Genomic DNA, 12,500 nt, shown 5'->3' on the forward strand with positions numbered 1-12,500 from the left:
AGGAAAGCATTTCACGGAATGCACCTTCCCTATCGTCCGAAGCCAGCTGCCTAGGGGTACCCTGTACCAGCGAGCGCCTAGACAAGCCTAGCTCAGTGTACCGCCCCAGTACTGTGGTATAGCTCCCGATATCGTAGGCTAGTGTGCTCGGTTCGCAAGGCAGCTATACCACTACTATATGAATGCTACACCAAAATTTTTGTTCATTTTCAACCGAGCCACCTGAAAATGCATTTTTTCCTATATAATAGTGCCAAATACTATATGTGGGTAGTTGGTCAGAATATTTTTCGACGTACCCTGTGCCATCGAGCTTCCCAGCCCATTTTCGAACGAAAAGCAGCCACGTTCTTGCCTTGCCTGGGCTTGCTAGCTACCAAAGAGAGTGTGCCTGCCTCTCTCCCTTCTCGCTTGTCCTGTCCTTGGTAAGCTAGCCTTCGATCGCACCTTGCTAGCTACCAGAGAGAGAGTGTGCCTGCCTCTCTCCCTTCTCGCTTGTCCTGTCCTTGGTAAGCTAGCCATCGATCGCACCGTGCTAGCTACCAGAGAGAGAGAGAGAGCGTGCCTGCCTCTCTCTCTCTCCCTTCACGCTTGTCCTGTCCTTGGTAGGCTAGCCTTCGCTCGCACCTAGCTAGCTACCAGAGAGAGAGAGTGTGTCTGCCTGCCTGCCTGCCTTATCGGCCTCTCTCTCTCGTCTCGATTCACTTTCAATCGAGACCATAGGAAACGCATTTTTTCCTATATAATAGTACCAAATACTATGTGTGGGTAGTTGGTCAAAAAGTTGCCCAAAAGGTGCACCTTTTTGAATTCGTTCCGTTTTTACCAAGGGCTTTCTACCACGGCCAAACCTTCGATTCCCCAAGCCTTTCCTCACTCTCTATCACACCTTGCTAGCTACCAGAGAGAGAGTGTGCCTGCCTCTCTCTCTCCCTTCTCGCTTGTCCTGTCCTTGGTAAGCTAGCCTTCGATCGGACCTAGCTAGCTACCAGAGAGAGAGAGAGAGAGAGAGAGAGAGAGAGTGAGTGTGCCTGCCTCTCTCTCTCCCTTCTCGCTTGTCCTGTCCTTGGTAAGCTAGCCTTCGATCGGACCTAGCTAGCTACCAGAGAGAGAGAGTGTGCCTGCCTCTCTCTCTCCCTTCTCGCTTGTCCTGTCCTTGGTAAGCTAGCCTTCGATCGGACCTAGCTAGCTACCAGAGAGAGAGAGTGTGCCTGCCTCTCTCTCTCCCTTCTCGCTTGTCCTGTCCTTGGTAAGCTAGCCTTCGATCGGACCTAGCTAGCTACCAGAGAGAGAGAGTGTGCCTGCCTCTCTCTCTCCCTTCTCGCTTGTCCTGTCCTTGGTAAGCTAGCCTTCGATCGGACCTAGCTAGCTACCAGAGAGAGAGTGTGTGCCTGCCTCTCTCCCTTCTCGCTTGTCCTGTCCTTCGTACGCTAGCCTTCGATCGCACCTTGCTAGCTACCAGAGAGAGAGTGTGCCTGCCTCTCTCCCTTCTCGCTTGTCCTGTCCTTGGTAAGCTAGCCATCGATCGCACCGTGCTAGCTACCAGAGAGAGAGAGAGCGTGCCTGCCTCTCTCTCTCTCCCTTCACGCTTGTCCTGTCCTTGGTAGGCTAGCCTTCGCTCGCACCTAGCTAGCTACCAGAGAGAGAGAGAGAGTGTGTGTCTGCCTGCCTGCCTGCCTTATCGGCCTCTCTCTCTCGTCTCGATTCACTTTCAATCGAGACCATAGGAAACGCATTTTTTCCTATATAATAGTACCAAATACTATGTGTGGGTAGTTGGTCAAAAAGTTGCCCAAAAGGTGCACCTTTTTGAATTCGTTCCGTTTTTACCAAGGGCTTTCTACCACGGCCAAACCCTCGATTCCCCAAGCCTTTCCTCACTCTCTCTCTCGCACCTTGCTAGCTACCAGAGAGAGAGAGTGTGCCTGCCTCTCTCCCTTCTCGCTTGTCCTGTCCTTGGTAAGCTAGCCTTCGATCGGACCTAGCTAGCTACCAGAGAGAGAGAGAGAGAGAGAGAGAGAGTGTGCCTGCCTCTCTCTCTCCCTTCTCGCTTGTCCTGTCCTTGGTAAGCTAGCCTTCGATCGGACCTAGCTAGCTACCAGAGAGAGAGAGTGTGCCTGCCTCTCTCCCTTCTCGCTTGTCCTGTCCTTCGTACGCTAGCCTTCGATCGCACCTTGCTAGCTACCAGAGAGAGAGTGTGCCTGCCTCTCTCCCTTCTCGCTTGTCCTGTCCTTGGTAAGCTAGCCATCGATCGCACCGTGCTAGCTACCAGAGAGAGAGAGAGAGCGTGCCTGCCTCTCTCTCTCTCCCTTCACGCTTGTCCTGTCCTTGGTAGGCTAGCCTTCGCTCGCACCTAGCTAGCTACCAGAGAGAGAGAGAGTGTGTGTCTGCCTGCCTGCCTGCCTTATCGGCCTCTCTCTCTCGTCTCGATTCACTTTCAATCGAGACCATAGGAAACGCATTTTTTCCTATATAATAGTACCAAATACTATGTGTGGGTAGTTGGTCAAAACGTTGCCCAAAAGGTGCACCTTTTTGAATTCGTTCCGTTTTTACCAAGGGCTTTCTACCACGGCCAAACCTTCGATTCCCCAAGCCTTTCCTCACTCTCTATCACACCTTGCTAGCTACCAGAGAGAGAGAGTGTGCCTGCCTCTCTCCCTTCTCGCTTGTCCTGTCCTTGGTAAGCTAGCCTTCGATCGGACCTAGCTAGCTACCAGAGAGAGAGAGTGTGCCTGCCTCTCTCCCTTCTCGCTTGTCCTGTCCTTCGTACGCTAGCCTTCGATCGGACCTAGCTAGCTACCAGAGAGAGAGAGTGTGCCTGCCTCTCTCCCTTCTCGCTTGTCCTGTCCTTCGTACGCTAGCCTTCGATCGCACCTTGCTAGCTACCAGAGAGAGAGTGTGCCTGCCTCTCTCCCTTCTCGCTTGTCCTGTCCTTGGTAAGCTAGCCATCGATCGCACCGTGCTAGCTACCAGAGAGAGAGAGAGAGCGTGCCTGCCTCTCTCTCTCTCCCTTCACGCTTGTCCTGTCCTTGGTAGGCTAGCCTTCGCTCGCACCTAGCTAGCTACCAGAGAGAGAGAGAGTGTGTGTGTCTGCCTGCCTGCCTGCCTTATCGGCCTCTCTCTCTCGTCTCGATTCACTTTCAATCGAGACCATAGGAAACGCATTTTTTCCTATATAATAGTACCAAATACTATGTGTGGGTAGTTGGTCAAAAAGTTGCCCAAAAGGTGCACCTTTTTGAATTCGTTCCGTTTTTACCAAGGGCTTTCTACCACGGCCAAACCCTCGATTCCCCAAGCCTTTCCTCACTCTCTCTCTCGCACCTTGCTAGCTACCAGAGAGAGAGAGTGTGCCTGCCTCTCTCCCTTCTCGCTTGTCCTGTCCTTGGTAAGCTAGCCTTCGATCGGACCTAGCTAGCTACCAGAGAGAGAGAGAGAGAGAGAGAGAGAGTGTGCCTGCCTCTCTCTCTCCCTTCTCGCTTGTCCTGTCCTTGGTAAGCTAGCCTTCGATCGGACCTAGCTAGCTACCAGAGAGAGAGAGAGAGAGAGAGAGTGTGTGTGTGTGCCTGCCTCTCTCTCTCCCTTCTCGCTTGTCCTGTCCTTGGTAAGCTAGCCATCGATCGCACCTTGCTAGCTACCAGAGAGAGAGAGAGAGCGTGCCTGCCTCTCTCTCTCCCTTCACGCTTGTCCTGTCCTTGGTAGGCTAGCCTTCGCTCGCACCTAGCTAGCTACCAGAGAGAGAGAGAGTGTGTGTGTCTGCCTGCCTGCCTGCCTTATCGGCCTCTCTCTCTCGTCTCGATTCACTTTCAATCGAGACCATAGGAAACGCATTTTTTCCTATATAATAGTACCAAATACTATGTGTGGGTAGTTGGTCAAAAAGTTGCCCAAAAGGTGCACCTTTTTGAATTCGTTCCGTTTTTACCAAGGGCTTTCTACCACGGCCAAACCCTCGATTCCCCAAGCCTTTCCTCACTCTCTCTCTCGCACCTTGCTAGCTACCAGAGAGAGAGAGTGTGCCTGCCTCTCTCCCTTCTCGCTTGTCCTGTCCTTAGTAAGCTAGCCTTCGATCGGACCTAGCTAGCTACCAGAGAGAGAGAGAGAGAGTGTGCCTGCCTCTCTCTCTCTCCCTTCTCGCTTGTCCTGTCCTTGGTAAGCTAGCCTTCGATCGCACCTTGCTAGCTACCAGAGAGAGAGAGCGTGCCTGCCTCTCTCCCTTCACGCTTGTCCTGTCCTTGGTAGGCTAGCCTTCGATCGCACCTAGCTAGCTACCAGAGAGAGAGAGTGTGTGTCTACCTGCCTGCCTGCCTTATCGGCCTCTCTCTCTCTCTCGTCTCGATTCACATTCAATCGAGACCCTAGGAAACGCATTTTTTCCTATATAATAGTGCCAAATACTATATGTGGGTAGTTAGTTAGGAAAGTTTCAACTTCCTAACCTTACAGACACTACCCAAGCCATATCGCTACTAGAGCGAGAGAGGGTGCCCCTGCCTCTCTCTCTCTCTACCTTTCGCTCTACTCCTAGCACTCCTGGCTAGATCGGCATTGCATGCTGGCTGGGACGACCTATCCAACGAGGGGTCGATCGTCCCGATGCGACCAGGCGATCGGTCGCAACAGGGAAGAAACCAGCTATCGTACTACGTCTCTAATGCAATGTATAGGACCCCAAAATCACTTCTTCCCTATATATAGTGCCAAATTCTATATGGGGGTAGTTGGTCAGGAAAGTTTCAATTTTGAAATCGTGCCTTTGCTACCAACGGCTTTGCACCAAGGGAAAGCCAGGGGTACACAAGGACTAGCGCCACAGTCTCACTTCTCGGTTTTATTTTATTCATTATCTCGGTAACGGATAGGAATTTTTTGATGGGGTTTGCTTTGGCAGATCGGCCATTACGAGAGCTATAAAGCAATGTCAACTGCGAGATTCGAACTCTTCCCTGTTGGTCGGGGCGGTGGGTGCGTCAAAACATATGACTTTTCAAAAAATCGACTTTATGCCGTTTCACTAAATGTTGAATATCTCGGGAACCCCTTGATATTTTTCCATGGGGTTTGCATTGGAATATTGGCCAATGAAAGGTCTAGATTGCTATGTCGGCGGCGGGATTCGAACTCGTGCTAGGTAGTTTTTACAGTGAAAAAACCGATGAACAAATGACTTTTTTGGCAATTTCTCCGTAACAAATGGGAATATTTCGACGAGGTTTATGCCGGCAAGTCGGTCTCGATAGCCTGTATCAGAAAATAACAAGTTGCCTGGCACAACTCCTCCCCAATCGTCGGGGCGGTGGGTGCGTCAAAACATATGACTTTTCAAAAAAAATCGACTTTATGCCGTTTCACTAAATGTTGAATATCTCGGGAACCCCTTGATATTTTTCCATGGGGTTTGCATTAGAATATTGGCCAATGAAGGGTCTAGATTGCTATGTCGGCGGCGGGATTCGAACTCGTGCTAGGTCGTTTTCACAGTGAAAAAACCGATGAACAAATGACTTTTTTGGCAATATCTCCGTAACAAATGGGAATATTTCGACGGGGTTTATGTCGGCAAGTCGGCCTCGATAGCCTGTATCAGAAAATATCAAGTTGCCTGGCACACCTCCTCCTCAATCGTCGGGGCGGTGGGTGCGTCAAAACATATGACTTTACAAAAAGTCTTTATGCCGTTTCACTAAACGTTGAATATTTTGGGAACCGCTTGACATTTTTCCATGGGGTTTGCATTGGAATATTGGACAATGAAGGTTCTAGACTGCTATGTCGACGGCGGGATTCGAACTTGTGCTAGGTCGTCCTCACAATTAAAAAACCGATGAAAAGCTACAGTTTCCCCCATATCTCCAGAACGGCTGGGAATATTTTCAAGCGGTTTGCTGCAGCGTGTCGGGGCCACGGGGCCACGTCGGGGAACGGGTGCCACCCGGACGCCACCGGGCGAGGTGGTGTCAAAATGGCGGAAAAACCGTTAGGTTCCTAGAATGAAGTGGTGGAAGGGAACGTCCCATTGGCACGTTTCACACCTCGGCAGACGCGCCTGGTCGAGACGAAGACAGAGAGTGGTAGATGTTGAAAATCGGTGCAGGTTTGGCCGAGTTAGGGGCTGTTTTGTCACCCGGCAGGGGCCACAAAACGACAAAGTCCGAAAAGCTACAGTTTCCCCCATATCTCCAGAACGGCTGGGAATATTTTCAAGCGGTTTGCTGCAGCGTGTCGGGGCCACGGGGCCACGTCGGGGAACGGGTGCCACCCGGACGCCACCGGGCGAGGTGGTGTCAAAATGGCGGAAAAACCGTTGGGGTTCCTAGAATGAAGTGGTGGAAGGGAACGTCACATTGGCACGTTTTACACCTCGGCAGACGCGCCTGGTCGAGACGAAGACATAGAGTGGTAGATGTTGAAAATCGGTGCAGGTTTGGCCGAGTTAGGGGCTGTTTTGTCACCCGGCAGGGGCCACAAAACGACAAAGTCCGAAAAGCTACAGTTTCCCCCATATCTCCAGAACGGCTGGGAATATTTTCAAGCGGTTTGCTGCAGCGTGTCGGGGCCACGGGGCCACGTCGGGGAACGGGTGCCACCCGGACGCCACCGGGCGAGGTGGTGTCAAAATGGCGGAAAAACCGTTAGGTTCCTAGAATGAAGTGGTGGAAGGGAACGTCCCATTGGCACGTTTCACACCTCGGCAGACGCGCCTGGTCGAGACGAAGACAGAGAGTGGTAGATGTTGAAAATCGGTGCAGGTTTGGCCGAGTTAGGGGCTGTTTTGTCACCCGGCAGGGGCCACAAAACGACAAAGTCCGAAAAGCTACAGTTTCCCCCATATCTCCAGGACGGCTGGGAATATTTTCAAGCGGTTTGCTGCAGCGTGTCGGGGCCACGGGGCCACGTCGGGGAACGGGTGCCACCCGGACGCCACCGGGCGAGGTGGTGTCAAAATGGCGGAAAAACCGTTGGGGTTCCGGAATGAAGTGGTGGAAGGGAACGTCACATTGGCACGTTTTACACCTCGGCAGACGCGCCTGGTCGAGACGAAGACATAGAGTGGTAGATGTTGAAAATCGGTGGAGGTTTGGCCGAGTTAGGGGCTATTTTTCACCCATGCCACAATAGTCAAGGTCAAGGTAGGGAGCGTGGGAAAATAGTGTTTTTCTCCCAAGCGTGGAAAGATATGTTAAAGTTTGACCCACCGGCGCCTAGGTCTGGATGAGTCGCACCTGCCTGTGTTATCCCCGTGCATGTCGCTGTGTCCGTTCGTGCGTACGCCTTCGCATAGCAAACGCTTCGGTGCCAAGTCGGTAGCTTAAAGTTGGTTTTCTCCGAAAGCCTATGAGCGATCTTAAGGTGCGACCCATCGGCAGATGGGCCTCGACGAGACGCAGCTGGCAGTGAAAACCCCATGGATCTCGGCTGGTCCGATCGTCCGTAAGTCAAAGAAAACGAATGCAATGGAATTCGCAATGGTCAGCTCGCTGCGAGAATCGGATTATTTTTTTTCCTGGCCAAACGGGTGGACCAATGGGCAATTGCAAGACGTCATTCGATCTGGCGTGACGAGAGGCGTCTTGGAAAAAAAAATAAGTCCATTGGACCTGTACGTTCGTCCGTAATGGTAAGAAAACCGATTTTTGGAACCCCCCTCCAATGTTAAAGTGAAAATGTCCATTAAAAAAAGTTTTCTCGCCGACGGGTAGAGGTATTGTCCCGTGTCGTGGTTCGACCGCTCGGGCCCGACGAGACGCGTCTGCCGGTGCCAGGCACGGTCGAGTAGGCGTGTCCGTTCGTCCGTGCGCTCTGGAAAACGTTTTCAGCCGCGCCGAACCATACGAGTGCGAAGTTGGCTTAAATCGAGTTTGCTCGAAAAGTAATGGACCGATTTTGACATGCGACCTACCGACAGGTCGGTCTCGGCAAGACACGTCGGACGGTGTGAAAGACATGGAATTCCCATCGTCCGTTCGTCCGTCCGGGGAAGAAAACGGGCCCGTTGATGTCAATGTCGGAAGCGGGCGACATTGGGTCGAAGCGAGTTTTGAGCATCGCCACTTAAAGGTATGTTGCCATGCCCTACGTCGTAAGATGGGCCTGGAAGAGCCGCATCTGGTGGTGCAAACCGCATGAAAATCGGCTTGTCCGTTCGTCCGTGCGACCCGTCCACGTGCATGTCGCTGGAGCGCGACATGGGGTTGAAGCGAGTTTTCAGCATCGCCACTTGGCAGGATGTTGACGAGCCATACGTCGGACGATGGGCCTGGAGAAGACGCATCTGTGCGTGCAAACCCCGTGAAAATCTGCTGGTCCGTTCGTCCGTACGGCTGAGAAAATGCGTAGTTCAAGGTCAAGGTCGGGAGCGTGGGAAAAAAATGGCTTGGGTGCAGTTTTCTCTGGAACGGGAAGAGCTATCTTGAAGTGGGAAGCACCGGCACATCGGCCCGGACGAGTCGCATCTGCCTGCGAAAAGGGCATTTGAATCACCGTGTCCGTTCGTGTGCAGGACGAGGAAAATGAATGGTTTGACTGTTGCGGAGAAGACGGATCCGTACTTGGAGTTAGTACGTGATTTACGCTGGCGCACAAAGAGAGATATGAATACCAAGAAGAAGAAGAAGAAGAAGAAGAAGAAGAAGAAGAAGAAGAAGAAGAAGAAGAAAAAAAATTAGAAAATAAAAATAACAAAGAAGAAGAAGAAGGAAGGCGGGAAGAAAGAACATAATAATAATAATAATAATAATAATAATAATAATAATAATAATAATAATAATAAAACCCGCAATACAAGGTGATTTTGTACGATACTATTTAAAACACTTTATGGAAGCGTTCGATTGTCGTTTCTATGCATAAATTTGGCAATTGTAATCCATTCCACTGCATTTTTCATGATGGGAAAATATTGTCCCACTTGGGCAAAGATTGGCCCAAAATCTACCTGGCATTGGAAGCACTTGGCTTCATTCACCTTAGGACTCCAGCGTTACCTTGTCGTACAGACAATATTGTGTAGGCATGTTTGTCCAATTCCTTGGTTCGACATTAAAATCACTTCATACAAACAATATAAGTGATTTCGTCCAATTGCGCTCTTTGACAAATTTCAAAATTGTGTGCAATTCGATCATGTGGCATTGATAAACACTTTACAGAAGCGTTTAATTATGTTCTGTCTGCATGAAGTTGGCATTTTCCATGATGGGAAATATTTGTCCAAAACCTACATGTTATCTGGCTTTGAGCCCCCCCAAAATTGCCAAGAAAAGTAGCAAAATGTGGCCAAAAACCTACGTTATTGGGTTTGGGGCAAAAATTTGCACAACAATGTTCCGAAAAGTGGCCAAAAACCTACCTAAACTTTTCTGAGACACGCTCGACAGTGTCTTCTTTCCGCACGGTTTGTGTCAAGCCCGTTCCCTTGGCTGTGACGGGAACAAATAAATTTAAAAAAAAAAAAAAACAAAGGAAAAAAAAAAAAAAAAAGAAAAGAAAAGAAAAGAAAAAATCGTATCTGTAGAACGGTAAAAGATATTCTCATGCGGTTTGCGTTGGCTGCTGCGTCCTAGACAGAGCTATTATGTCTCTCTGTATGTATGTATGTATGTATGTATGTATGTATGTATGTATGTATGTATGTATGTATGTATGTATGCAAATCAATAAATAACCAAGTCCAACAAAACCCATTTCTTCCATGCAAGTGTAAAGTTGCCAAATATATCTTAATGGCTGCGTCCGTTCGTCCGCCATCGGGAGAAAACCGTTTTCCACCATGCAAGTGTGAAGTTTCGAAAAATTGAAATCTTTGGAATATAGCGACGTGCCACATGTCGGCAGATCGGGCTCGAAGAGACGACTCTGTTAGAGCAAACCGCACGTCAATAGCCCTGTCCGTTCGTCCGTACGCTTCGAGAAACCGACCGTTTCTAGGTAAAACGCGGCTTAAAGTTCCTTTCCTCCGGAAGGGCAAGAGCTAGGTAGACGTGCGACCCAGGGCCAGATTGGTCTTGAAGAGACGCGTCAGGCAGTGAAAACCCCACGAAAATCGGACTGTCCGTTCGCCCGCCATTGGAAGAAAACCGATTCCTTCCATGCAAGTGTGAAGTTTCGAAAAATTGAAAGCTTAGGAATAGAGCGACTTGCCATATGTCGGCAGATCGGGCTCGACGAGGCCACTGTGCTAGAGCAAACCGAACGTCGATAGCCCTGTCCGTTCGTCCGTTCGCTTCGAAAAACCGACCGTTTTTAGGTGAAACGCGGCGTAAAGTTCCTTTTCTCGGGAGGGGCAAGAGCTAGGTGGACGTGCCACCCAGGGCCAGATTGGCCTTGAAGAGACGCGTCTGGCAGTGAAAACCCCACGAAAATCGGACAGTCCGTTCGTCCGTGCGACCATGAAAAGCCGAAGGTCAAGGTTGTTGCCATCACGGCATTCCGTTGGTTCGGTATCTTCACTCGAATACCTATATCTTTCGAACGCTCGAAGATATTTTCGTGCGGTTTGCTGCGGCTGATGGGTCTGAGAAAGACCTATCCGTCGATGCCTTGCGCTGGAAGATGGCTTCATCCTGGACGAGGCGGTGGCCATTTCAGCGAGAGACGAAAGTAATGGGAAAATAACAAGTAACCGACTTCGCTCGGGAAGCAATTTATCGGCACTCTTGCTAGAAAATTCGTGTCTCTAAAACGGCGAAAGATATTCTCGTGCGGTTTGCGGTGGCGGCTGCGTCCTAGAGAGAGCTATCCACGCATGCCTTGCCGAGCGAGATGGCTTCAAAGATGGCTTCGTGATGGCCGTTCAGGCACAGGCAGAAATCACTGGAGGGGGGGATAGACACACAAAACTCGCTCGGTATGCAATTTATCGGCACACTTGCTAGAAAATTCGTGTCTCTAAAACGGCGAAAGATATTCTCGTGCGGTTTGCGGTGGCGGCTGCGTCCTAGACAGAGCTATCCACGCATGCCTTGCCGAGCGAGATGGCTTCAAAGATGGCTTCGTGATGGCCGTTCAGGCACAGGCAGAAATCACTGGAGGGGGGGATAGACACACAAAACTCGCTCGGTATGCAATTTATCGGCACACTTGCTAGAAAATTCGTGTCTCTAAAACGGCGTCTCTAAAACGGCGAAAGATATTCTCGTGCGGTTTGCGGTGGCGGCTGCGTCCTAGACAGAACTATCCACGCATGCCTTGCCGAGCGATATATATATATATATATATATATATATATATATATATATATATATATATACATATATACATATATATACATATATATACATATATATACATATATATACATATATATATATATATATATATATATATATATATATATATATATATATATATATATATATATATATTCACACACACACACACACACAAAGACACACACACACACACACACATCAATTAATAACTAAGTCCAACGTTGGTTTTAGTTACTTCGCTTCCAAGGGCTTTGCACCAACGGAATGTCAGGGGTACACAAGGCCTAGCGCCGACGGCGGGAGGTATTATCAAATGTCAGATGCCAAAAGATCTGTCTTGAATAGACGCGTCGGCCTGTGCCAAATATATCTTAATGGCTGCGTCCGTTCGTCCGCCATCGGGAGAAAACCGTTTTCCACCATGCAAGTGTGAAGTTTCGAAAAATTGAAATCTTTGGAATATAGCGACGTGCCACATGTCGGCAGATCGGGCTCGGAAGAGACGACTCTGTTAGAGCAAACCGCACGTCAATAGCCCTGTCCGTTCGTCCGTACGCTTCGAGAAACCGACCGTTTCTAGGTAAAACGCGGCTTAAAGTTCCTTTCCTCCGGAAGGGCAAGAGCTAGGTAGACGTGCGACCCAGGGCCAGATTGGTCTTGAAGAGACGCGTCAGGCAGTGAAAACCCCACGAAAATCGGACTGTCCGTTCGCCCGCCATTGGAAGAAAACCGATTCCTTCCATGCAAGTGTGAAGTTTCGAAAAATTGAAAGCTTAGGAATAGAGCGACTTGCCATATGTCGGCAGATCGGGCTCGACGAGGCCACTGTGCTAGAGCAAACCGAACGTCGATAGCCCTGTCCGTTCGTCCGTACGCTTCGAAAAACCGACCGTTTTTAGGTGAAACGCTGCGTAAAGTTCCTTTTCTCGGGAGGGGCAAGAGCTAGGTGGACGTGCCACCCAGGGCCAGATTGGCCTTGAAGAGACGCGTCTGGCAGTGAAAACCCCACGAAAATCGGACTGTCCGTTCGTCCGTGCGACCATGAAAAGCCGAAGGTCAAGGTCGTTGCCATCACGGCATTCCGTTGGTTCGGTATCTTCACTCGAATACCTATATCTTTCGAACGCTCGAAGATATTTTCGTGCGGTTTGCTGCGGCTGATGGGTCTGAGAAAGACCTATCCGTCGATGCCTTGCGCAGGAAGATGGCTTCATCCTGGACGAGGCGGTGGCCATTTCAGCGAGAGACGAAAGTAATGGGAAAATAACAAGTAACCGACTTCGCTCG

Source organism: Sinohyriopsis cumingii, unplaced genomic scaffold (genome assembly GCF_028554795.1).
Source record: "Sinohyriopsis cumingii isolate HCF-2022 unplaced genomic scaffold, ASM2855479v2 utg005076l, whole genome shotgun sequence".
Classification (NCBI taxonomy): Eukaryota; Metazoa; Mollusca; class Bivalvia; order Unionida; family Unionidae; genus Sinohyriopsis; species Sinohyriopsis cumingii.